General features: G+C 47.2%; 1 protein-coding gene across 2 annotated transcripts in view; it reads right to left on the bottom strand.

Annotated features, from left to right (window-relative positions):
- LOC105704045 (synaptotagmin-7) overlaps window positions 1–27099 on the bottom strand; it is a 143335-nt gene that overhangs the window by 114581 nt on the left and 1655 nt on the right. The window contains exons 1-2 of one of the 2 annotated variants that reach the window (XM_012432918.1): window positions 13606–13661; window positions 11417–11544 (exon numbers count right to left, since the gene is read on the bottom strand). The gene's annotated coding sequence lies outside the window, so the exon portion shown is untranslated. Of the gene's footprint in view, window positions 1–11416; window positions 11545–13605; window positions 13662–27099 lie in introns of those variants that run through there. The other variant, XM_012432917.1, reaches the window with a different exon arrangement.

Below are 27099 nucleotides of genomic sequence, written 5' to 3'. Positions count from 1 at the left end.
AAATCGATACTTTTTATTACACACCGAGTAAATGCCCGCCTTACGCCAACGGTGCATAAACTTCATCTGACAGATGATATATTACTTTGCTCGCCATTACAAGCGAGGGTAAAAATAAAAAAAAAATATATGGAAATACACGCAAAAAGGGGGGAAGAACAAAAATCCTAAAGAACGAGATTGACGGTACAGAGCTGAAATTACCATATAGAGAGTCTGCAAGAATCGGACCATAAATCTCGGTCCTGGAACCGATTCTTTTAATCCTCTTAGTCCTCGTCCTGTAACACGCGTCTTCGACCTTATGTCCGCCCTCTCGAGTTACGGGTAATCGCGGCAATAATTCCGATTAATCTTGGGAGGAACCGAGGAAACGTAATCGTATCGATCGCGAGTGCTTTGCACGCGAGGGTCTTACAGGAAGATGTAAGACTTGGAAGGAAGTACCTCCAAACTTGGCAAGCTCCCGGGATCGAATGGAGGATATCGTCGCAGGATTGTCCGCTAGAATTTACATGGACATAAAAATATATCCGGAATTCGATGCCAGTGTCATTTAGCGGTTGAAGTCACCGTTCCCACTTTTCCGGCGAACGCCGTTAATTACACCTTTGTTAGGTTTTAGGTACTTCGGCACGGTAGAAAAAGGACGGCGACCAGGAGTCGAGTCGTCCTAGGAATGGATGACAGCCCGAGGGAGGATTTACAAAATTTGTAGGTGGCATAAAATCCGGAGTACATTCGTACGTCCCACCCCTTTATGGGTTCGCACCTTTGCAGCCCTTATGCCTCTCGTGCGAGCTCATCCACATGGAACATCCAATTCGCAGTGGCACTCGGATGTCCTGGGGACGTCGGCTCGGAATTACGCCTGACAACTTGTAGGAGTCTCTCTGGCACGAATCGGAACTCGTTCCTCCCGTTCTTGTCGGATACCGTGTCAGGTTTTTGCCATTTCCCTCCTACGGTAGTCTCTTAGTCGTCGAGCCAGATTACTGCGGAGCCAACCTCCTGCTGACATTTTTTAGGATGCATCCGACGCGTATCGTCTTTGGGATGAAATGCCGATAATAAAAATTCAGCAAGAGCCCTCGCGATATGTGGTTTCAATGATCGATCCCGACCTCGGGAGGTTATTTTCATAAACCAAGGAGGAATCCGCGCACGTGGGAGTTCGGGAGGAAATGAGAGAAAATCAAGTACCGATATTGGCATACGTGCGGTACAATCCAAGTACTTCTTCCAGGGAGTCCGAGAGGATGTTCGGACGTCGATCGTTCCGAAATTTTGGAGGTTTTGGAAAAATCGGTAATTGCGCTTGCTTTCCTGGATCCACCGAGGCAGGAATCCCCTCGGGGGAATAAAAGTGACGAGTCGCCGAAGAGAAGCACGGCGGGCAAAGTAATTGCCATTTGTAAAAAGATTCGATTGCTCCTTTCCGATTTAATGCGCCTTCCTTTTACCTCCTCCCTCTGGGAAGGGGTAATCTAATTTTTCCCCGGCACGGAATCCATCTTTCCGATGGATTATTAAAACTAATCGGAGGAAAGTTACATCCATTCTCGGGGAGGTTGATATTCGTTCTCGCCGATCGGATTGATCCCACCTCTTCGATGGCTCCTGTCCGTAAGAAAGGATAAACCTCACCTGGGCAAGAATAGTTTTGGAGCTGCAGAAATTCCACGGATAATTCATCGAATGCTCGGGCACATTTAGGACGTTATCGATGTCACAGCCTTGCCTTGACCTACACCCCATTATAGACAGGACCGGATAGCTGGGTCTATTTAATGAACCGCTTTCGATCGAATAGCCATTTTTTTAACGGAACGTCGATAACTGATCGCGACCGATTAACGAAGGAGAGTCGGCCGGGGTGATTCGTTATCGTAGATTTTTGGAGAGATCTACGACCGACATATACGATCTCCCCGGATTAAACGTTCAACATCCGACCCACAATTTTGAGGTCATGAAATGCCGCGTGCTGTTCGGAATTACTCGACGTTCAAAATAGGCCACACCTGCCCTACTTCTTTAGCCGTCGAGAAAACACCCCACGAGGGGAGCGAGGCAAAACTTTCCGCCTTTAATAAAACTTGGCGGTGCTCGAGGGGGGTCCAATTTAAGAAATGCCCGTTTTCCTTTTCTGTCGGTAAACAGGGCTTTTGAAGGAAAAAATCGCCGTGCAACGCGTTAAGTCGGCCGGTTTACGGCCGGCCTCCTAACTCCTTTTGCCGCTCCGCAAACTTTTCCGCGGTTATTTTTACAACTTACTCCTCGAGCACTCCTCCGGGCGTATAAATCGCGTTTACGGGACGGAACTTCCGAAATCCGGAAGTATAAATCCTCTCGTCAGGGCGCGTCCCGTCCGATAACGCAGCTCTCGAGTTCCCGTCGTTTTCGCTCCGGTGCAAACCCGGAACAAGAGGAATCTGGAATCCTCTGTCTGAAGGCTCCTCGCATCGGGGACAAATTCGGAAGCGGGAAGGAAATACGGCATGGCACCTTTCGAGCCGAGACGTCGGATTCTCGGAGTCCTCGCGACATCGCGAGGTACATCCGCGAAATTTCCGCAGACGTCTTCTCGGTCGGCCGGAAGGTTCAATCGGCGAGAATGCGACGTCGAGAACCCAAACGAGCCTGGAAATAATGACACCCTACTTGCAGATACGCAAACAAAATTAAAAGGAAATAAATATCTCTTGGAACTTGTCTCTTCGTATTAAAAAAATTCGATGCGAACACCGACAACAGTTTTCTTATGAAGGATTTCGGAAAATTGCTGGTTTCTTAGTCTCGTACACGGGAAGTCCCCGTTAATTGCCAGGAAAACGGGATTTTCTAGGCCGAGGCGGTAGGAAAATGGAAAGCGGACCCTCCGCAATTTCCGAACGGCGATACAGGATGGTCCGTATTAGTTTGATCGATAGCCAGGACGAAGATACGCGGTGGTACCCTCGGAAAGCCTCGAAATTGCCGGGAAAACGTCCCATTCGCGCATCCTCGGGACGTGCGAGTCGCGGCTCCGTATGACGCGAGAACGTCACCGTAAATTGAATTTCGGGACAATCCTTGAGGGGTAAAAGCTATCGAAATCCGGTTAGGGAGGCGTTAAAAGCTCGATCCCTAAGACCGAGGGTCGGCCCCCGAGTGGGACGGTCGAATTTTCCCGGCGAGTGAAGACGAGGATTTGTTAAACGTGTTTCCACGAAGGCTCGATCGGAAGGGTTCCCAAGATATTTCGAGACCCTCTCATCGACCGACAAAGAACTTGGATCCGAACGAGCCCATACAAGCAGGGTGGAGGTGACTCGCGTGCAATGCACCTTCCGTGGGTACAAACGAGTGCACGTAACCACGGGCATCGTCGCGATAACGAACTTGGAGTAATTGCCTCGATAACTTCCGCCATCGAATTTATGCCCGTACGCACGCCATTACGGCGGCAAGACAAAAGGGCACGTACATCATTTTTAAAATAGACCTCCTGTTGCAAGTTAAATATGGCGAACTCAATCAGCTGATGGTTCAACTTAGATTTGGAGGAAAATCACATTTTGGAGTTGAATCAACTGTGTGTATGGTTTTTCCCCGTTCCTCGCGGTTTTTTTTCCTTTTGATAAATTTGGATGGAGGGGTTACTTAACACCTTCAGAAGTTTGCCAAAAAATTCGGGTACTTTTTACCCTCGATCGCCAATGAAAAATTACGCCTACCCTCGTCTTCCGGGGTCGCCGTCCACCCTCGACGAGAATCACCTACTTTCACCCCCCGATCGAATAAAGGAGCTGCAGGGAACACACCTACGTCCACTTTACACCGCCTCCAGTGATTAGGTGACGATCGACGCGAGAACCTCGAAGAGTCAAGGGTTGCTCTCCGGAAAGGGGCGACAGAGACGACAATGGTAGTTGGCGAAGCTCCAGCGGCCCGTTCAAAGTAAAACAAGTCGCCCTTTATTGGAGTCAGCTTTTATGCCACCTCCCTGTCGGTCTCGGTCCATCCCGAATGCGATCGATCCATCAGGCGGAGGATTTCATCGGCGACCCCGGATATATGGAATTCCAGGGGATCCCGCAGGAATAGGCAAGATCGCGAGTCGAGGGATCCACTCGGGTCGGGAACGGCTGGAATGGAAAATAATAGGATTCAATCCTGCCAGCCCAGAGGGGAGCTAAGTCCATCCTATGCAGTTAAGGTGAAGTGAAACGCGTCGGGAAATTTCATCTACGCCGGTGAAAAAGATTCATCTAAATACCTAATATCATGTGATTTCAGTGCCAATGAAATTTCAATGTAGACCGGAATCAAGAAGACATTTTTTTTTTTTTCATGAAATTTCATGAGCACCACGTTCTTCCTTAGGGCCTCCATGGTCACGTGCTGAGGTTGCAGATGATTCGATGGAGAACATTTCGGAAAAATATTTTTAATAAATGTTTTAACATTTTATATGTATAGAATGACCCTTTCATATCACCTTAAGCGACTTCAACTCGTCCGCTATACACGTCTAAAGAGAAATTATATTTTTCCACGCGATGCAACGGGGTCCCCGCTTCCGATATCGCGGTGCACTTGCAAGGATCAATCTCTAACTGCAGGAAATAAGCCTTTCCGTGGGATGTGATCCGCGATCCGGCTCGCAGATAAATCCATTTGTTCCGAATACCTCCGCGCCCCAGAATAGGAAATGAGACGTTAGGGCTGGGGCCGATATTCATTTGTATCGATTCATATCCGAGGGCTGTTCCGTGCTCATAGGGTAAACGAGGGTTAGACACATGGGGCTGATACCATTAAGTGATACCGGCTGCCCACGATGCTGGGATTCGGGATAATTCCCGGGTAATCCTGCATTAATTACGCCCATAACACCGGCCTTCTGAATAAATTCAACGGGAACCGGGAGAAATTCCTGTGGAATTTAATTCAACGTTTTATGTTAAAGAAGGAAAAAAAAAAGAAAAGAAGAGGAAGAAGGAGATGTAAACGCGGCGCGATATTCGTATTCGATTTGCTTCGGTCGAGCACAGGAGGCGACGCCGATTCGCCAATAAATATTTATTCGATTCGAGTATAAAGCAAGTGTTTCAGCAATATCGTTGCGATTAGGATAGACAAAGGGATTCGCGTTTCCTTCCATGAAATATTCAACCGGCTACGGTATACGATTTCATTGGGCGCTGGTCGGGCTTTTTCGAAAAAGCTTTATTGCGATGGACGAATGGAAATCGAAAAAAAAAACAACAAAAAAATTATCCACGCCAGGAGTGATTGAAATTCAAATCGGGATTATTTTCCAGGATGACTCGACGGGTACCGGGAAATTTTTAAGGTGATATGAAAAGGTCGTTCTAACTATATAAAACGTCAAAATATTTATAACACTTTTCTCCAAATTGGGTGCATTGAGAAATTTTCAACTTCACCAGGGGATCATGGAGGCTCCAAGGAAGAACGTGGTGCTCGTGAAATTTCATTTTTAATAAATTTTTTTATTTAACCCAGACTAGAACCAAGAATTCATATTTTCTTTTATAATGAAATTTCATTAAAATGCGTTTCATATCACCTTAATGCGTTCAAGCGAGTCCTCCGGCAATATCCTCGGGATTATGGCCGACAAAGGATCCTCAAAGAAAGTCTACGCATATCTTTCCGATATTTATTCCTGTATTACGGCGATCGGACATCATACCTCGGGGAGTATAAATCTGTCAGGAAGAACAGATGCACCGAATTTAAATTTATATCCCCGATACGTCGGGCCATTGAAGAAGGATATACGTATATCGGCTCCCGAGAATGTATCTTCGGTGGTTGGAGAATATTTCACCGTAAAACCTGGTCGCGATTTGCATAAAAAGTCCCGCCCAGCAAAGAACAACGCCCCACTTTAATTGGGCACATTTGCTTCACTTAACGTTAAAATTTCCCGGTTTTCGCACTTGAGTTTATCGGGAGTGCGTTATCGATTCGTCTAATGAAGTAGGCCAAGTACTCGCATCCGAACGGCAAAGGGCGTAAAAGCCGTTTGACGACCATTCTTCGAGATTAATGGCACGTAATAATCAGCAGCGTCGCTGAAAAATGTGTCGCGGGAATTTCTTTCGTAATTTACCAGAAATTCCCGGCACCGTTCGACGTTCCTTCGTGACGCTTTCAGCGTACATGCACAGGAATACCTTAATCACCAAGTGGTATAACCGATATTGTTATTACGTAACGCTGCGAATTACTCGGTAGAATTTACGGGGGGACCAAAAAAAAATTGTAATCCCTCGCGACTTCGCTCGGAAAAGCCGCAGCAATGGTGAGAAACGGCGCGCGAAACGAGGAATTATTTGACGCAAATGACAAGGAATGTCAGTCGGCTCGTATGGTTCCTCTTTCCGGGTTCGTTTTACCTTACTAAAGGCGAACGTGATCGGGAGAACGTAGGATCGTAACATTTCGGGAGTGGTTACGACACCGATGTAGGTGGGTACGTATGTAGGGAGAGATATAGGACACAGGGTGGAGGTATAGGGAAGGTAAATGTCGTTCGGATGGTACGAAATATAGGTCAGGGTCGACCTCGGACTTCGGAGTTTCGGTGGCACCGTGCTCCCCGTTCGACCCAACCCCACCGAACACTGCGGAACCACCTTTAGGGTACGATCCCGATTTTCGATGATTTCCGGGGTGCCCCACCTCATCGAAAAGCATTTCTAAAAAAAATGCTCAAATCAACGTTTCATTAAAAAAAAAAAAAAGAAATGAAATTCCCAATCGAGAAAATGTTGAATTTCAAATCAGTTCTTTTAGTCCACAGTGGTCGAAATAGTATTGTTAGGGCGAAAGGGACATGCCTCCAAAATCAGTCAGTGAACGAGTGGTACTTGTCTTTTATACATATAATATACATATGTAAAATATTTTTGTCCTTCCAATAACGGGCCATGGACCACTGTGCGCTGATTAGAATTTGCAATTTAATTGACGAGGATGTGCAATTTAATTGTTTCACGAGCGAGCGGGAATTTCGGCAGGCAATTGGTCCGGGAAAAAATGATGGAAAAAAATTCATCACGTGTCCTGAATTTATTAGCGAGCCGGAGGGGCGATATTTGCCGCATGCCAGATGGCTCGTTTCTTTATAAAAAAAAAAAAAAAAACTGATAACATCAGCCAAGGGTTATTAAGCGTCCTTCCCGGTCGTACGAGGGGACATCCCTCGCTCCTGCCTGGCGATGACAAGGATATGGCGGTAATTTCACGCGAATCGGATGCAGAGAACGTGCTCGCCGAGGCCTCGAAATGTCGGGGAATAAAGTAAACGGGTAATACCAGGCCGGACATTTCGCGAGGGTTTCGCGAGGTATCGATTTCGGGGAGGATCGTCGACGGTAAGGAAGACTTATATCCAGGGCGAATTTCTGTTTGCCCAAAAACCATTAGTGTCACCAAATGGTCCATGCCTCCCGATAAAATTAGAAATTCGGAAATACCGTGTTAATTCGTTGCACCCCTAATTGCAACTTCGGATAGAATTATTTAATTTCCGTGATACAACACTCGTCCGAAATATTCAAATAAGGGCCAAAATTCAGTCATAAATTGGATAAACTGCATCGGATAACCAGCGCATTGAATACCTACGTCATCGGGATAGATATCAATTATGATGGTCGAATTAACGCTGGCGGTTTAACCGCGCAGCAATATACCTGATTAAAGAAGGTAAATAAATTCCCAAAGGCCGATTTCGGGGAACAAATAGATCGCCCTCGCACGCGGTGAATTTATTTCAACGACAATTCCGTAATGCGCCTCTGATAGGCTCTCGTATGAACGAACGATTATCGACGGGCCTACCGATCGTGTAGAAAATATAACTTTCAAGGCCGAATATTAATAGAACCCCTCGACAAGATTTATGCATTAATTCATCCCGGATTACGGCCGTGGGCAGGCCTTCAAATCGGAAAATCCTATGCACCGCCACGAACGTGTTGCAATCATTTCCGAGCGGTTGAAGATTCACCCTTTGTCGAATTCTTACGCGAAATCACGGAGATAAGCAACGTCGATCGAGTCTCATTAAATTCCACAATTGTTAATTAGATATTTCTCCTAAAATAAGGGAGAGTCGAATGGTCGAGTGAACGCATTTTCCGGGTAAGTAAATCCGCGGGGCGCGTACTCGTACGTAATCTAGGAGTAATCCACACATGGTAAGTATGGTCTATAGGATATAGAAAATGCGCAAGAATGGCACTTGGGCTCGCTCGTAGTTAGGTGAAACATTATGGCAAGGGGTGCATAATGTGCGGAGTTCTGGCTAGAATGCATTACATCTGGTACCTTAAGAGCATGCGGCTGAAGGGCTTGAATGCAATTAGGACACACTTAGGCGGAACGATATGTCCCTTTGGGAAAGGTTAACGTTAAGGTGGACTCGACAGTGGAACGAGGACAATTTTACGCTTTACGGCGAATCCCATTATCGGAGACATGACCGACCTCGGGACACTCTTCATCTTCCCGAAAAGGACGTTTGATATCGAGGTGAAATGAAACCTCGCTCTAACCGGTCGATTCGAATAAGACCCTTTTTTTATGGGCATTGGATGATGCATCCTGACGTCAGGAGTCATGTTGAAAGGTACGTACTATCGCGACTATTTAGAGCGCGTCAAGGAAGAAGATTACGCGACATGTTTCGGATGGCGGCCCTCCATAACACGGATGATGGAGCGCGCGTTAAATTCGGGAATCCGAAGCACCGACCCGCCAGAAAATCCCAATAAAACGGATGACAGGACGCACTCCGAGGTCCTTGGGCCAAGGATATCGGCTGCTTTGACGGGCCTCGATAAAACGGATGACCGAACGCGTTTCAGGTCTCCCGGAAAGAAACGACACAGGGAACATTAGGGACCGAGCAAAGTCGGAGCGAACGAGACGATTTGAGGGTGTGAAATTTCAGGAATAATGTTTGAAAACATAATTAGCCAAATTGCGTGTAAAATAGCGACGAGATCCGCCTTGAGGCGATCGTGGAAAAAAATTATTTTTTGCAGAGACTGACTACGGGGGCAGGGAAAAATCGGCGACCTGGCAGGAACACTGGAAGTTGACCGTAGTCCCTGGCAAGCAATTTTGGCAGACCCCTGGACAACTGCGTTACAACCCCCCGAGGACTCTCTTATTGGCCCAGACAACTTCGACGAGCGGGGCAAGAAGCCCAGGGGTGCGTTCTTTGCCGAAGTGCCCCAAACGGTGTCGGGGGTTGCTCCCCTCGAGGGACGTCACAAGGGCAGACCCCGAAAACGTCTCCATCCGAATACCAGACCGAATTACCGGATTGCGTGTAACGCGCATATCCCCGCCAGCAGTCGCCGTTTTATCCCCCCGCTCCCACAAGATCGATCCACTTAACTTAACCGATCTCCGGAAAAAAATTAATAAGACAAAAAAAATGATCCACCACGACGAAAGGATTTCACTTTCTTCGATGGCATCTCATCCCGGCTGATCGCGGGACGACTCGAGGATACTCTGAGAAAAACATTTAATTGATGGACTGGACATATGAACAGGAATAAATTGGACGCTAGGTTTATTCGGAATCGTGACCATTTATTTGGGTGAAATATATATAAATATTTCATTGGTTCGAATGGGGATATTTTCCTAGGTTGGGGGAAAGTGTTAAATCGGCGCCACTTTTAAAAGTCCCGGTGATCAAGGGCCCGAAGACGTCGGCTCCCGATAAGCCCGGAGATACGTCCTTGTCGGCGAGGTCCCTCGGGAGCGCTCAAATCCGGCACGAGGGCGCTAAACGGGTCCCGAGGACATTATTCCTCTAAATCGGCGAATCCTTTCCGAAGAGAGGAGAAGTCAGTTCGCTATTCGCGGGTTGTCGCGCATTCACGCGGGGCGGCACAAAGACTCGAGCGAGAACGATCGATTTGAGGGGCGACCCCGTGTGGGCAGGCAGCTGGATACCGAGAGTATATACAGCCAACTGGTACAGCCAACTATACGCAACGCCCCGAAGAATACCGAGGTGCACCTGCGTCGTTCGTCTTTGTCGAGAGCAGCACGCGCCGGCTATGGACCCCCCAAAACTAATATTGCCTGATTTCTCGTACCACCCCTAATCGCTATAATTGGGCAGGATTTTTTTAACCAAATTACTCGCAGAAAAATTCCCCGATCTCGAAGATAACGGGACGATAATGACCGGAGTGATAGGCGCGACATTAAGGGGATGTGAAAGTGGCATCTTAGGGATCAATCGTGAAAGTATTGGGTGTACCAATTTGTTTGCTGGTATGATGTGAAATTTCATGAGTTTCGGGACTGATCACTTGGAACTAAAATTTGAAATGAATTGGTACCCCCAATTTAGGGGAATGCTTTCATGAATGATTTGACCTCTCGGTCTGATCCTTTTAGAGCATCTTAAGTATTATAGGAAAATGAAGTAGAACGACTGGGGCGGATCCCTCGTTAGCCGATTCCTGGCGAGGATAGGCGGCGAATGTTGGAGTATTTCGGATCGGTATCGCTGCAACCCTCGGGCGGCATGAATAACGAGAGGGTGTACCCCGGCTCTTCCGCATCCGGCCGCAAGTTCGGGAACCCGGGGGAATTCATTTTCCGGTAGTTATATTCCGCTCATTGGCGGGGTTCTCATCATTTCGCGGTACGTTTGGCCGACCTCGAGGGGAGCACCCGGACGAGGAAGAGATTGGACTTTTTGCGGGGCGCCTCGCCACCTGGCGACGAAAGGTGGAGGGGTGAAGAAAAGGAAAACGTGCGTTTAATCTCGGACTCGAGGCGAATTGGACCGAGTCCATTAATTTTCCCGTTGGTAGTTCCTTAGACATCGGATATAAAATGGGTTTAAACGATCATTGGGAGATGTCCACGGACGAAAGACGGGGCAGAGTGGGTGGAGGCGCTCCGGGCCGATCGAGATACGTAAGCGGAAGATATGAAACTGCAAGGACCGTCTTTCTCCCCGAGTTATTTCCAAAGTTAGGAAGCTGTACCTCCTCGACCTCGAGAGTAGGGAATTTCGAAACTCCCTTTCCACTCGGCGGAAAGATCGACGTGGAACTGCGCCCGGTATCCAGATGCCTTTATTCGAGCTCTGTACTTTTATTTTTTTCTCGATTTCGGTATGATTTGGATTAATTGTTCCATTTCCACACCGTTCGATTCCAGCCGAGCAAAGAGAGCGCCTCTCTTTGCCCCCGTCATGTTCAGTTTCCCCGTGATATCAGCGAGCTATACCCGAGCGGGGAGTTAGAAGTTTCGAATTAGAGAACTTCCCCATTTCGCGGATCCCACGCTCCGAAGGGATCGAAACCGAATGTCGCTGCAGCGGGGAACTCCGGTATGTAATCGTACTCACCGGGTAATTCAGGGGTGCGATGTAACAATTTAGAGCCGCATTTGAGGCGGTGAGATGAGACGACGGCGGCAGCGAGCTGCTTTCGGAGATAACTACCTACATGGTCCCGGATTCCTCGAGGTCATCACCTGGTGGGACAGATAAAAAGTACATTAATAAGTTTCGTTAATATATTTCAATAATATAAGTTAAAAAGAAATTCTGAACCACCGCAACGACTTCGGAGTCTCGATCGAGCTCCGATCTTGAACGACGCCAACCGACATGGAAATAAATATATTTCAAAGATATACTAGTTTTTTAATTAAGTAAGTTTGAGAAATACGTATGTATTTCAAGTGGCTTAACACAGAAATAATTAAAATAAAGAACCGGGTAAATTGTGTCATAATTTACCGTGTAGGAAAAAATTGCCGCGTAAATTGAGGGAGGGGTGTACACGTAGAAAACACGTATATTAGACGTGTTATATCTACCCAGCTCTGATGGCGACCCAAACTCGATTCAGACCCGAGGCGGAGAAAGCTCGGAATTTGAGTAGCCTTGACTAAATCTCGTTTAAGTCTCCGATCCGAAGCAGATGGGAATTTCTTTTCTTATTCTCGCGCACCTCTTCAGGGATCTCACCAGAGACTCGACGCGGTTAAGTAATTACTTTCGATGACGAGAGTGCAGGCGACATTTACTCTCGAATAAAGCGCATTGATAAGCATCCCAGAAAATTACGCAAGTTCCCCGGAGCTTGGGAATAAGCCCGAAGGGGTGCCAGGGTGGTTTAGAACTCGTCTCGCCGGAGGGAGAGCTTAGAGATCGGCTAAGTTTCGGAACTCGACTTGATTAATTTCATTTTCGACTCGATGGTCACTTATTACGCTTAATCCACTTGTTGCGTCAAATTGCGTCCGTATCCCTGCAAAGTGGTTAAAGTTCTAAACGTAAGTTAGGCCAGGAATTATAAGAAATGCCCGGTAGCTTATCGGTAATTTCTCCTAAATAAGCATTCCTTATCGAAAAATTATGAGAATTTAATACAACGAAAAATGGAATGTCGGCTGGTTTTAGACCAAATCCCATGTAGTTTGTAATTCATTTTATACATATCACCGGGGATTTTCAAACTCTACAAGTGGTGTCGGAGGTGAACGCGAGTGTTTCTCTTCGTGCGTTTTAGCCGGAAATAATCGCCGGTGAAATTGCGCGGTAGAGAGTGCAATTCCCTGCAGTTTTCCTTGAGGAGAGGTTTTCTTTTCTCCATTGGCATCGAGGCTGCTTAGACACATTTTGGCATCGTTAGCCATCGGGATATATCTCGACTGCAGGGCGCCTCTTCGGCAGGAAGTGGCTAATGCGATTTACGTAAATCCAGTTTGGGCTTCCGGAGACTTACGAACGGGAAGAGAGAGCCTTCCCAAAGCCTTGCGAAAGTGTTCCGATGGAATTAATACGTCGCACGGTGAGGTCGATAAAGTGGGTTCCATGGTGCCGGTGAGCTGATCAGACCCTAATCAATTATTAACACTCGGCACCATTCACAGCTCGGCCCCCGTGAATTTCCCCACCGATAACGGGCCGTGTCGGGAAAAAAAATCCTTCCACAGAGAGAAAACCCGAATTTCGACGGCTTATTCAGCGGAATCGCGTCCAAAGACGAGCCGCGCGTATGCACCGACGGGGGACTTGGACGCTGCGGATAAAAGCTCTTTATGCACCGCCCCGAGTGCAGTTTCCAGCAAGAACGAAAAACTGCCTTCGTTGGGGAATGAACACGATCGGGGCGACTCGTTTCTAGTGCCTTTTCGGAAAATCTGCACTTTGGATCGTTGAATGAATAAAACGGTGCGCGAGCTTGCATGGGAGTTCGCACCTTGCGTCTCATCTTCCTCGGGAGGTTAAATCCACTGACGCTGGATATAAATTAAATCCGACTTTTAAGGACGATAAACCTTGGTAACGACGTTAAGGTAATAAAAAAGGGACAACCAAACGTGGGGAAAATATTTATAAAACCTTTTTCCTCCAAACTGGGTGCACCGAATAATTCCCAACTTTTCTCTCCACGTGATCGCGGAGGTCCCGACGAAAGTCTTGAAACTCGGGAAATATAATTTTTCTACCAAAACTATACAATGTAACATGTAATGTAAAAACTGTAGAAATAAACTAACTATAGAATGGGCCTTAAGTATTACCTTGAGGGCGTCAGAAATTGAACGCGTCGCCGAAATTCGGGGCGGCAATTAATCGCGACCTGGCTCGAAGTTCCGGAAGCTGGATGCGCAAACGATCCTGCGGAAGGAATAAACAAGCGACTGAAACGAGCAGGTTACAGTGGAAAATCCAGGTAACGATCCTGCAGGAGTTGTTTACCGACGCCGCGGCAGCGTGTCCTCGCACATACGAGGACTACTTGATTATATGAGCCATTACCGAGCGGCCGTGCTTTGAACAATTATGGTAATCCTCTATCATGTCCGAGGGCGAGTGCGTCGAGGTTCAAACAAGTGGAAAAATGAAAACGCCGCCCCATACGACCGTTTCCGAGGTCCAGGAAAATCATTGCGTGTCCTGCCGACATTTTTCCCAGTTTTCCTCTCCCACGCGATGACTATCGCGAGTATATTTCTTGCGGGCGCAATTCCGAGGTGAATTTTCCTAACGGATCCGCCGCGTTACAATGGGACTCGGCATTTGCAGGAGACCTCGTGTACTCTGGGCCGAGATAATCAGTCCAAAGTGGCAGTCCTTCCTTGGTTCATTATACTTGTAAAATTCCACCCTCCCGGCATTGGCTTCATTTTGTCTGATTTGCATGTACCGACGCTCCCGAGCATTCTCGACGTATAATGTCGCGCAAGAACCATTATGCTGTAAAAATACCGTTCTCCAGGAGGACGGAATTTTTACAAAGTCTCGAATTTATCCAGGGTTGTTTTCATTTTTTTCCTCAGAAGTGGAATCGAGGCCGAGGTCCAGTCGGAAAACGTCTCGAATGGTCGGGATCGTCTGGTCGGCAAAGAAACTTCTCCTTCGAGCCTTTACGTGCAGATCCCTTCCACATTTCGCAATTGTACTAACGAGGGGCTGTTTTACCCGATTTCGTCCTCTCGATCGAGCACTCAATGTCCCAGGAAACGAGAAACCCTGGTCCAGCTGCCCTAACCTCGATTTTCGAAATGCTTTTTTCCTCCCTGGAAAAATGAAGTCTCAACAATGATGTCCCGTAGACTTAATTTCTTGGAAATCTCATTGGCATATTTAATTTTATCACTTCATAGGCGATAGTACCTGCCCAGGTACACCCTCGTACATACACGTGTACTCTTGTTCACGTGTCGCGTTCGCGCGTATTAGTCCAAAACGTATCGAGTTTGCGTGTACGAGCCCTTGATCGTTCCCGGAGACGGTAAACTAATTTTCTTCGCAGCGGGAGAGCCTTGAATTGACCAATCAAGGATCACGTGCCATTATGTAGTTTAATCATGGCGTGATATCGGAACGCGCGTCACGCACACTCTCGCCAGCGTGGGCCATTAGGTCGCGTGCGCGTGTCTAAATAGAGTTCGTTAAGTCCCTCTAAAAATCCCGGCATCTTCTTTCCCCGAAACTCACGTAAGAGATTGTCCGTGGAGTTGCGTAAAATTAAGTGAATTAATTACCCCCCTCCCGTAGTAAATTAGTCGTCATTCAGGCGGGGTGCCTCCTGCTTATGACGACCCCGGAGCAAAAGTCGGGGCGATACGACGACCGTGATAAATATTCACACCCCGTAAGGAAAGCATATTCCCGGAGGTATCAGCAGCCGTCCCGGAAACTGGGGCGCGATAAATTGTTCGCGATCTTTGTGCTAACGTCTTTGCAGTCTGGTGGCAGCCCAGGGACAATTTGCAGATGCGGTAACTCTACGACGACCTACGAAGAGGGAGTGCACAATTAACGCGTTCACTACCAAAGTGGGAACGATGACTTGAACCGCTAGATGGCACTGGCATCGATTCGGTGGGAGGAAATGAAAACGTACTTTCTCACTCGGATGAGGAAAAAGCGACGCTTTTTGCTGCGCGAAAGTGTGCAAAAACCCAGGGACAATTTGCAGATGCGGTAACTCTCCGACGACCTACGAAGAGGGAGTGCACAATTAACGCGTTACTACCAAAGTGGGAACGATGACTTGAACCGCTAGATGGCACTGGCATCGATTCGGTGGGAGGAAATGAAAACGTACTTTCTCACTCGGATGAGGAAAAAGCGATGCTTTTCGCTTCGCGAAAGTGTGCAAAAACACACGGAGCACCTTCGCGAGTTATTGGAATAAATTCCCAGTAATGGCAATTTTTATTTTAGGTCCATTATGGCGACATGAGACGCACGCGTACGTTGCAGTCTGTAAACCTGGCTAAAGCCGGTAATTTCGGTGATATGTCGGTTAATCCCCCTCTGGTGAACTTTCGGAGCATAACCATCGAGAAGCTGGATTCTGGTCTAAATGCTCCCAAAATCCCATCTCGCGATCCGCATCTCGAGTTTGCCTAATCGTGACACTAAACAGCCCGAATCGCGGGTAAACCTCGAAAATCCGGGTTCGATTAACGTAGAAATTCGAGAATAGTTTAAACCAGGCATATCCGAAATTTCTCCTCGATAAGTATCTTTGGCATGGTTTTATAAAACTGGAGTCTCTAGAAGGGGTTGAAAAATCAAGATGCGACATTCCCCCGTGGACCCCAGAGCCCCCGTCACGTCTACGGGCCATGACTACTTGGGAAATGTTGAAAAAGTCACGTAGGGGTTTACGACGGAGGACTTTCGGAATTTCTTTTTAGATTGAAGTGCCTTTTTAAGAAGCGAAACTCCGCGAACCGGCGACCCGGGCCGCGACACATCTGTCGCGACCCGTGAGAAGAAGTTCTCGATTCTCGCTCGTGTAGAAAACGTAAAAAATTCGACGGGGAGAAATCCTCGACCCGACGATCGCTACCTCGACCAGCGAACGAAGGTGAAAAATAAAATGCGTGCACTTGATTAAGAGAATTTACCCCACCTCGGGGGGAATTAATGGCGCCACTTAAAATGGGAATTTAAACCCCTTCCCGTAAGGGCCAGATTACAAGGAGGGATATCTCCCTTCTCGTAAAGCCCTCACTGTCGCTGCCAGGAACGAGTGAATTTTTACGGGCGATAATTTCATTTGTTTTACCGAGCCCCTGCATTAAGTGCATCGTGCATGCTGATTTAGGGCCGATTTAGGGGCGAAGCGCCCCTCGGGAAATTCTCGTGCAGGAAACGGAATTAATCCCGAAAAAGTGAGTCGCATAATCAGGGAAGACGAATAAACGGGGGCCGTTTCGTTACATCGTCGCGATACATTATCCGCGGGCGTAATGCATTCGTAATTCGATGCACCGAGTGCACCGAAAGCGCTCTTAATGGCGCTTTTAGCGGCTCCTGCAAATAAACTTTCGGGCCGAACGGAAAACCCTCCCGAAGATGGGAGGGCAATTATCGGCAATACATGATAGATCATCGAAACGGACTCGTCATTCCCCGAGTTACGTGCATTTCTAGGCCGGAATGTCTGAATGTGCCCCCGGTAAGCCGCGTTTGCGTTTCTCGATGACATTGTTGCTGATGCAGTTAACAAGAGAGCTATCGGGGAACACGAGCAGCTGAATGCATCGTGGAAACTACTGCTAACAAGCATCGTTAACAGTGTCAGCCGCAAATGTTATTCCGACCTGTCTTTAAGCAAAGGGGTGACTGGGGGGGTGACAAGGATACCCAATGGATTCCGCTTAATTGGTCGACTGAAGGTGCGAGTGATGAGAAATGTCAGGAGAGGCGCGACAAAGCTCCGGTAAATTTTCAACCCTTTTCCCATTTTTTTTGCAAAACCACCCCTCTTTGAAATTTAGATCCTCGGGGCGCCGTAAGTGCAACGCGGTATCGGATTTGTCGGCAATTGCTCCGCAAAAGCACGAGGCAGGTAAAGTCGTTTGGAAATCATTACCGACTCGTTGAAGTACAACGCGAATGATTTCTTAGGCCAAAATGCAACGCCGAGGGGGGAAGTAACCGGCGACATGACGAATTAATGGAAGATTTACAACTTCAATCAAGCGATAATTACCGCGCCACCTGGTAATTGCATACTCGTTGGCCCTCAAATAATTGCTCGTTCGCCCTACTTAGTTTTAATAAAGCAATCGGGCGCCCAGCTACGAGCCAATTTCCAGCTGGAATTCTTGGCAATAAGAGTCCTGATGAGAAGTGGCAACTTTCGTCCCCCTCCTCCCGCGATGTTTCCTGCGGGATAATAAATTCAATTCGCGGTTTAACGCAATTACTGCCGCCGCTCCTACCGTCCGTCTGGGCGTGAGATGCACAACCAACGTGTCTTCCTCGGTACGGAAACATGAACCGTATGAAGACCAAAAAAAGGAAAAGGAAACGGTAAAACAAGAAGTGCACACAAGAGGATGCATCCATCCTCCAGGGAGCATTTTCTTTAATTAAATCCACCTCGCACCGAGTACAAATGAAAGTTCTTTCGCACTCCAAGTGCGACCACGGGAAAACCCTTTGAAGATTCCGTCTCAGGAAAAATTCTATACGAACTGAATAACCACAATTTTGTATGGCTCGATGATGGAGATGCAACATTTCCCTCTGCTTAAAGGGACTCATCTGTCCACCCAAATTTTAACACTTTTATTAACGTCGCTTGCATCGGTCGCTTATTTTCCTTAGGCAGGTCCTTCGTTCTTTCCTCGAGGAATACTTGTCGTCATTAGGTAAAATCTCGGCATTGAGTCGTGAAATACCCGGGCGTGACTTATTCACCGCCAGGATGCATTCATCTCGAATCCGCTCTTCAGGATCTCGCATGTCGCACGAGGTCGGTATACAAATTCGCAAGCACTCAGACGCATCCCCGACGGATGTTGCAAAAAAGCCCTGCGTGCAGAATTCGACCTGCCAAGAGTAGATGCACTCCGGGAAATACTAAGGTGCATGCAGTGCACGAGTGCACCTGGAAATATGCTTTGCCGCACGTGACGCTGCTTAAGCATGTATCCTAGCGATTTGAACGTCACTAAAACGTCAGATAGGAAAATATAAACAAAAAAAAATAACAATGAAAATTGAAAAAAAGTTAGATAAAAATTCGACGATGCTCCGGACCTTGACTGAGAATAAAAACATGTATGTACTTATATTAATTTCAAAAAAATTCAGCTTAGATAAGTAGTCAAAATTCCGTCAAAAAATAAAAGACACGTCGCATCCGATTCATTGGATTTCATTTCAGTCAAATTCAGTTATTCTTTGAATTAAGGAAATATTTCATTGGTAGGTTTTTTTTTTTCCTTTTTCAGTGTAATTAATCCTCGCAGGTGATCACGGAGAGTGGCCTGAAAATGTTTCCTGGTTTCCTTGGAGTTCGAACATCGCGCCGAACTCGACCTCGTGCAGGATTTAACCTTAACGAGCTGCCGGGAGAATACTTTGGATTTTAATTACCGTGACCATTTGGCCTTTAATTATGAATTTTCCTCCGGTGGCAGCCGTTCCCCTAGTTTCTCCTTCCCTCCGCTTCGTTTCTTTTTTTTTCCCCACGCTCGTGCAAGCCTATTGTGGAGGCTGAACCCGGTGAAATTAACCCCGGCATATCGCAAGTCGCCTCCGGCTGAATGAGCGAACAAACGGGAGGATTCTGTAACTCTGGGGGCCATTTAAATGACGACGAGTCAAGATGCCTGCACTTGGCTCCTTTCGGACCGGAAGGGACGTTTCGCTCTTCTCGTTGTCTTCTCGACTTCGAAGCCCGTTGGCCCTCTCCTACCTCAAAAAATTAAGAAACAATCCTTCCCCGTTTAAAATGACATGAAAGTGGCATATGAACATCATGTCAAGTCAATCATGAAACATTTCTCCGAACAGGGTGTACCCAATCCTTTCAAACATTCTAACGTGAATATGAAGATTCTAAGAAAGGTCCTGACAACCATGAAATTTAATTTCTCATTGAAAATTTAAAAAATATCCATAAGCAAATTTTCTTAAAATTGAAATTTCATGTAGCCTCCATATCTACGTTGTAAAGTTTGAATCGATTCAGTACACCCCAGTATAAATAATTGTCACAATTATTAATAACAATGTTGATAGTCAATAGAGGTTCGTTACCGAAAACTCGCATTTTCGACGTCGCGTTTAGAAGGAAAGAGGGCAAACAGTGCGGAAAAATCGAATTCACGTATTTACTCGCTGACCCAGTAGCCTAACAACGGAATGCGGATGGAACGTATGCGGAATGTATGCGGAGTGCACGTGGCGACCCGGTGCAGGGGGAGTAAGTGACGAAAGATGAGCCCCGAGTCGAGATGAACCATAGGGTTGGGGTGATAAGGCGAAATCGCGTAGTGATAACCGTAGGGGTCATGAAGACGAAATGCGGCTCGCCGTACGGAGTGCGTTCAAGTCCCTCGAATGCCGATATCGATTGCTCGACTCGAGGTTGACGATCAGATGGCGTTTCCATAAAGTTGACAAATGCCACGTACTCGGGGACAATTCGCGATGAGGTCTGCATTATTCATTGCGCCCGTGGAAGAAAAAAAAAAGGAGAGAAAATAATAAAAACGCTCCCGTGCTTATCCAACTTGGAATTCTCGCACGTTCATAAATATTTTTCCACGTGGAGGGCAGGAATTTTATTGTTTTTTTTTTATTTCCGTGTCGAATACGTCTCGTCACTTCGTCCGGAATATTTCGCTCGTCCGTTTCCTATTGATAAGGACGTTCGCGAGGATCGCCAGTTACCTATTCCGCGATCTATTATCCTTGAGAATGTCGCGATAAGAACGGGAGGAGGAAGGCCGGAAAGTTTCGGTGCCTCTCGGCAGGCATTTTTCATAGGGCGTTTTACGAGAGCTTTCGGGCATCCCAGTAATTTGTCAAAGTTCTACACCGAGCAGCCCCGCCCCGCAGTACGGGGCGCAATTTTTCAGGCTAATGCGCCGACAAGAGAGAGGAAACCATTGCCGAAAGAAAGTACCACGTTGGAGGAAGGGGGCGCGAGTAAACCGAGACGACTCGAAACACCGGAAAATAGGGGGAGAAAAAATGGGAGAATCATTTTCCACCCCTATTTTGGAGGAAAACCTGCCTTTTATCGGTCGCGTTTCACCCTTTTTTCGAGCGGAGCCCAAATGTTTTCGGTCGATCCTGCCACTTTTTTTCCGCCACGATGCGTCGCCGATGGAAAATTGTGAAAAAAACTGCAAGCTGAACGATCAGCTGGAATTTTGGACGTAACGCCTGCACTGACGGCGAAAGTAACGCGTTAATTAAAAAACCGTCCAATATGCAAAACTCGTCCACGAGCTCGGCGTACGTCCGGCTTTTAATCACATTGCGATACGAAGGCTTATTTAGCATAACGGATTTTTAAACAATTTGCGTTCCTTCGATGCCACGAAGAATGTATATATATTTTTTTTTCCGTCGACCTTTCTTGCGATCGAGTGGAAAAATGTCGAGCGATATCCAGATTCATTGTAGTAAAATATATTATGTCGTCGTCTGCAAGCTCGCGGGTCTTCAGTTTTCAGGGTGTCGGTAAATCCATTCAAAATGAACTCCAAAATCGTCGCTCCTAAAATATGTAAATATGTAAATCGGATATTCGGATGTAAATGAGATTTTCTATGGGAGAGGTGCAAGATGCTCGCTTGTTCCTTCCATCGAATTATGTCATGGAGTTCTCTGAAATCTCTGAAATTTCTGATTGCAAGTCGACAAATTTCTCGTATCCGGTCTTGGATTTGGATTCAATTAAAAAAAATCGATATATATGTCACGGGTCGAAAATCACTCTGGTGACATCCAGGGATGCGACGAAAAAAAAAAGCGCGTCGTCGATGAAAAACGAGGGGAGGACCATTTATTTGGAAGTTAGGCGACAAGTGATTTAAAGCCAATTAAACTTGGACGAAATTGGGAACTGCAGGGGCGAAAGTGATTCAGGGGATGGTTACGACCTCCCCTCGTTCCGGCGTTTCATATTCCACGATTATTCCCGGATAATAGCCGATGCATGACCGGGGGCATAAGCATCGAGTAGGGGCACTCGTACCTTTAATTGGTGCCACCTCCCTAACTCGGAGATCCATTAACCCACCCTAAACCTTGCGACTTTAATGCGAGGGCCGACTGGAGGATCTATATTTCGAAGACCACCGAAAATAGTGCGAATGATAAGCACCCTCTTCGGCTGTTCTCCCAGAGATGACGGTCGATAGTTTCGGCGTCGCTCATCCGACGAGGGTTAAACTCCTTAACTCATTTCAGAATTTAAAGGACTTCCAAACTCCATTAGTAAACTCATTCTTTCGGCGACCTATCGATCGCCCACTACCCGGCGATGGTCCTGCGCCTTAAATTGCGGAATGCCCTGGAATTGCGGAATGCCATGAGAAGAAAGCAAGAATAAAAAAAAAGAGAGTCAGCCATTAATTCCCAATCGGCACGGTGCGGCGCGATGGGTCCATTGTTGTCGAGGAAAATGGATCGCGTTAATACGTCGCCGAGCATTTCGCTTTCATTAGCGATATCTGACCCTTTCATATCACTTTGATAAACCGGAGCGATGCTTCCTCGCCTGACGTCTTCATCTCGAAAGATGAGACTCGATCGACAGGTGTGAAAATTAAAAGTAGAGATCGATAGAGGTGCATCGATTAGCCTCGTCGAGGGTTCCTCGCCTTTGCCGAAAAATGGGAAATCCTGCCAGGCAGAATTTTCTGAAAGATCCTCGAGGTAACGCGGAAAAGGCACGTCGAGGTCGACTTCGCGACGTCTCCTCGAAGGAAGTCGATCCGAGGGGTCGTGAAAAATGATTTCGCGCTCCTCGGTCCCCTAGCTCGCGTGCAGGTGCATCCCGAGGGAGGATGCAGTCCCGGGGACGCGCATCCGTCCTCCTCGGGAACCTGGCACTCGATCACTTACGTCCAATTCCGGAATAACGATAAATCACCCTCCCAAAGAGCAACGCGTGGAAATGGTCTCAAAGCGTGGAAAGTGGGGAAAAAAGAGGAAAAGCTCGACGCATCGACGCGCACCGATTGGCTCCGTAACGATTGTCCTCCCGTCTGGCGCACCGGAGGCTGGAAATCCTGCCAGCTGCAGCTGGCCGTCGAAATTGGGTAATCATCGAGGTAATATCGAAACGGACGGTAATCCTCGGGTAATACCGAAACGGACGATAATCGTCGATGTAACATCGACACGCAACGGTAGGTTAGCTCTGAATCGCGGAAGGAATCCATCGACCCGTGATAAAGGATTTCCCACATCGCGAGGTACCCTGATAAAAGAAAGGGAGGAAATTCATATAATTTTAGATTTCGAGCTAAATGACTTATTTGATAATCATTAAACAAAATGCGGAGTTAAATTGTGGGACGAAAGATGCGGAGGAAGGTACGTCGAGATCCGCCGATCTCGCGCTTTCTCGGGTTTTTCGTCTATTTTCCGGGTTCGAGGATTTTTCACCGGAGTTGCCGTATCGGGGGGATGCACGAGTTCGCTCGATGTTGCGTGAGATTTACGCGACAGGTTACACACGACGTGGAGCCGGGCTAAAAAGGATAATCAAGAAGGGGATCACGCCGATCCCGTGCGCGTCAGGGACGCATCGCGTGCAGAGAAGAGCTTCTTCGGCATCGAGAGATGCATCGCCCTGAGAAAAAGACCAGAGAAAAAAATAATTCCATTCCTATTTTGTTAGAAATTTCGCTCGTTCAACGACCGACTAAAATTTTCAGCGTTTTTAAAAAAGGGGCCTCGAAACGCAGAGGACCCTTTGGTTCATGAAGGTGTTATGAAAGTGTCGTATATGTATATCAAAGAGCCAAAATATTCGATTTGGTTTCATATGACGAACATTGCGATTCGGTAAAAAGTGATATTCGGCCTTAATACTATTATGGTGTTTCGGTAATTCCAAACGGAGTTCGCTGGTCCTTGTACCGAGGTGATAAGAGGGAGCGATACCGCGCGGCTCGTAAACGCAAATGGACAAGTTCGCGATCCATTTCGGCGCCTTCATATTTTCAAGTAATCGGCCGTGACGAATCGCTAAACTCGCAGGTCGCGTGCAAAACCGAGTCAGGAACCTTGAAGAAGAGCCCCGTCCACGGGTTGGCACCTTCCGGCCTAACCTGACCCGCGCAATCTTTATCGCCGCGCTTTCGGTACCGAGCATCGATACCGGAATCCATTGGTCTCGAATTGAAAGCGCATCGATACCGGCAGTAAATCCAAGGCTTATCTGCGTACATAACTCATATTATAGCCTGCTGCACGACCACGAAGACGCGGCAATACGGCAAACCTATCGGAAACTTTCCTGATGGATCGGGAGAAATAATGACCGATTAATCGTTTTCGCCTCCAGGATATGGTATGGTGGTAGAATACGTCATGCAACATGTAATCACATTCCATGTCTGAATAGAAAATAAATCCAATCAGAAATTTAATACCAAGCAAGGTTAATCTCGAAAGTATTTCTGACACGAGCGTGAAATTAATTAGTCTTTAAAAATGTTTACGTGTTTACACATGTGTTAAAAGACGTTTTTAATCTAGGGGATGAAAAACGTAATTTACTGGTTTTCTTCGAGTTTCTGCAGTACACTGCACGGTTTACGTAATGTACGTGGAAAACCTGGAAAAACCCGAAATTACCCATTCCTGCTCCAGGTCCAACTTTCCCCGAGCATGGTAACAGTCAACTGGGACAAATTTGGGGAAGATATAGGATTTTTTTTAGGGATAACCATTTTTCCCCAAGGATCCCATCGACGTCCCGACGTCGACATCTTCGATCACAGGTCGCACGCACCTCTGGCGACCCTCTCCTTTTTATTCACCGCAGCCGCGATATTCCTGGACGGTATTAAGGTCGATTTACATACATCCGTGCTCGCCCTTGCAAAAGTAGAGAAAGATCTCGCCGATGGATTCCATTGAAAGGATCTCTCGAGCTCTCCCTGGCAGGATACATCGCGATGTAAATCCTCCCCATTGAAACCTATCCGGCAATTTTTTACCCCCCTGCGTAGGAAAGTGCGATACGGCCTGTGTACCGATATGGAATAGATATGAATAAATCGACCTTTAAACCGCGAGCGAGCAGGTTTGAAAATTGCACACCGAGTGGACTCCGGGATTTGCGCGCGCTCAAATATTGAACGGGCCGAGTTTATTTCGGGGAAAAAATCGCATTGTCGCAAGTGACGGTCCAACCGACCTACAATGTAACCGTGTAAACGTAACGGCGTCCCTTTTGTCGGGAAAAAGTGTATATGCGATCGGGAAAAATGGCCAATGGAGATAATCGCGTAGAAACAAACGTCATCCTTTTACAGTGTTACGCACCCTCTCGCACCCGTAGAGTCAACCTATACACATCTGATGGGTCAAAACGTCATGAAAGCGGTTTCTAAATTGGGTGTACCGATTCGTTTGACATTTTAGTATTAACTGATAAGTCCTGAAACTCGTGAAATTTAATTTTTTACATAAAATCATATTTTATTCATCATGGATTAGGACCAATATGGCGTCGACCGTGTACGTTTTCCATGTTTGACGCTTTATGGACCCTTGGAATCGGAAATGAAGAATTTCAGGACCTAGCTGGAACAATTTAGGATACCACGGATTATTCATATCACCTTGAACGACTGGACGATCGTCATATAAATCTCGCCAGGATAATTAGCGGGGCTGAATCGATCGTCATATCGCACCTAGGGGACGGATCCTCTCGACCACGTCGCTCGGAAACGTCCGATGACGATGTCATCCGCAAGACACGAACCTGCGGATCAAGAGAGGTCCATCCGCGGTCGACTCTGCGGATGCCCTCGAGGGTGCCTCTTCGCCGGAGAAATAATTCAACCTAATCCGAGTTCGAAGCCGATGGAGAGAACCAGGTCGACGAGGTGGCGGAACAAAGTGCAACAACGAGAGAGAGAGGCGAATAATGCCGAAATGCAGAAGACCATAAATCACGTTTGCCGAAGAGCGGCATGGCGCAAAATTTCCGCGCGCCGTGCCGTTAATTGGACGGCGATGTGTAATTTCTTTTTTTTTCTCTCTCATTTTTGTCGGCCATTTTTACAGGGCAAGCAACACCCCATCGGGATTTTGCATTTAATTACCGAGCACTCCGAGTCGCTCTCAACTCCGAAATTTACTTTCCGTCCCAGTTAAGCACCGGTCGCGACGTCTGAATTCTCCCGATTGTTCGGGCCTTCGGAAGTTGGTCAATTTTACAACTCGGATACGAGAAATATGCAAATATCGTTGGAGCCGCTCGCCCCGCGGCTGCAAGATATATCCCCCTCCTTCCCGATCAATTTAATTCGCCCTTATAGGAAAAGCGACTCGAGCCTTTCGTCGACTTCTTTCCCAACTAATTCCGGACGAGCTCCGCCGCGGTGGCCAACTTTTCCGCGCATCTTCGGCCGCGGAATAATGCGATTTTTCTCCCAGGCAGGACAAGGAGTCGGCCACTCTCGATTTTGCAATTGTTCGATAAGACTCGAGCTAGGTCGATACCGAAAAGTGAAAAAAAAAAAAAGAAACAGATGACATTATTCTCGTATCCACTCGTCGGCCAACATTCGCAGGTGATAAACTCAGAGCAGACGACATCGACGGAGATCGATGGCTGTCCTATCCATGAAGTGAACCATGGACAATGAATCCAGGCACATTGTCCCACCTACGTAAGACAAGAGGCACGATCGTAATGCATACACCGGGTTGTCGGGAATCTCAATGCCATTTGTCCCGCGATGGTGCGATAGAGATAGATACCCGTGCGATCTCGGTCACACATTTGGCGATATCTCGAAAGCCTGCACCATCCAGGGAGATGCAGCCTCCGTGTTTCAGCGGTGCACTTGTCCCGATAGCGACAGCTTGGGGTGCATCTGATGCATGGTGAGCGCGATTCAATAAATTTCAGTCCGTAGGAAAAATTTCCCGACGTTAAGGTGTTACATTCTATATGCAGAGTGACCCTTTTGCGACACCTCGAATCATTAATCCTATCGCTAAGAAAAACGTCGTAGGGATGCACGGCAAAGTGCGGCAATTTGATTTCAAGAATTCCCACGACGTGGGCGTCGAAATGGCGATTTTCAATTTTTTCCTCTCTTTTAACCGAGGAGAGGGTACTGCATTTCATCGGTCAGAAGTGCAGCCTACGCTTTCCGTTGTCCACGGTTAAATCGAGGCGATGGGCACTAACCTCCTATTTATTTTTCGTCTTCGTAAAATACACGAGTCGCGCCGTCAGGCATATAGATTGCACCGAGGCACGCTCTTCAAGGCCCCCCCGGATGTTGTTTTATCGTAGCTGTATACCCGGCGATAAAATGGCAACACATCGCCCTCGGCATACGTCGTCGATTCCGAAGCACGACCTGGAACGACGTTCAACTTCGCGAAGCACGTTGTTCCTACCGTCTCGTTACCCGTGTTCGTCCTCATCGCTCAGGGGCACGGTATGGGAATCCACCCCATGAACGCCGTCTCACAGGGTGCAAGAAATAAAATTCTATGCTTGTACCCGAGTTCGGGTACAAGCATAGAATTTTACGTCA

The sequence above is a fragment of the Orussus abietinus genome, unplaced genomic scaffold, assembly GCF_000612105.2.
Source record: "Orussus abietinus isolate OABI.00-Male unplaced genomic scaffold, Oabi_2.0 scaffold11, whole genome shotgun sequence".
Lineage (NCBI taxonomy): Eukaryota > Metazoa > Arthropoda > Insecta > Hymenoptera > Orussidae > Orussus > Orussus abietinus.
The sequence above is the reverse complement of the archived record's forward strand: the minus strand, read 5'-3'. Positions and strand labels throughout refer to the sequence as shown.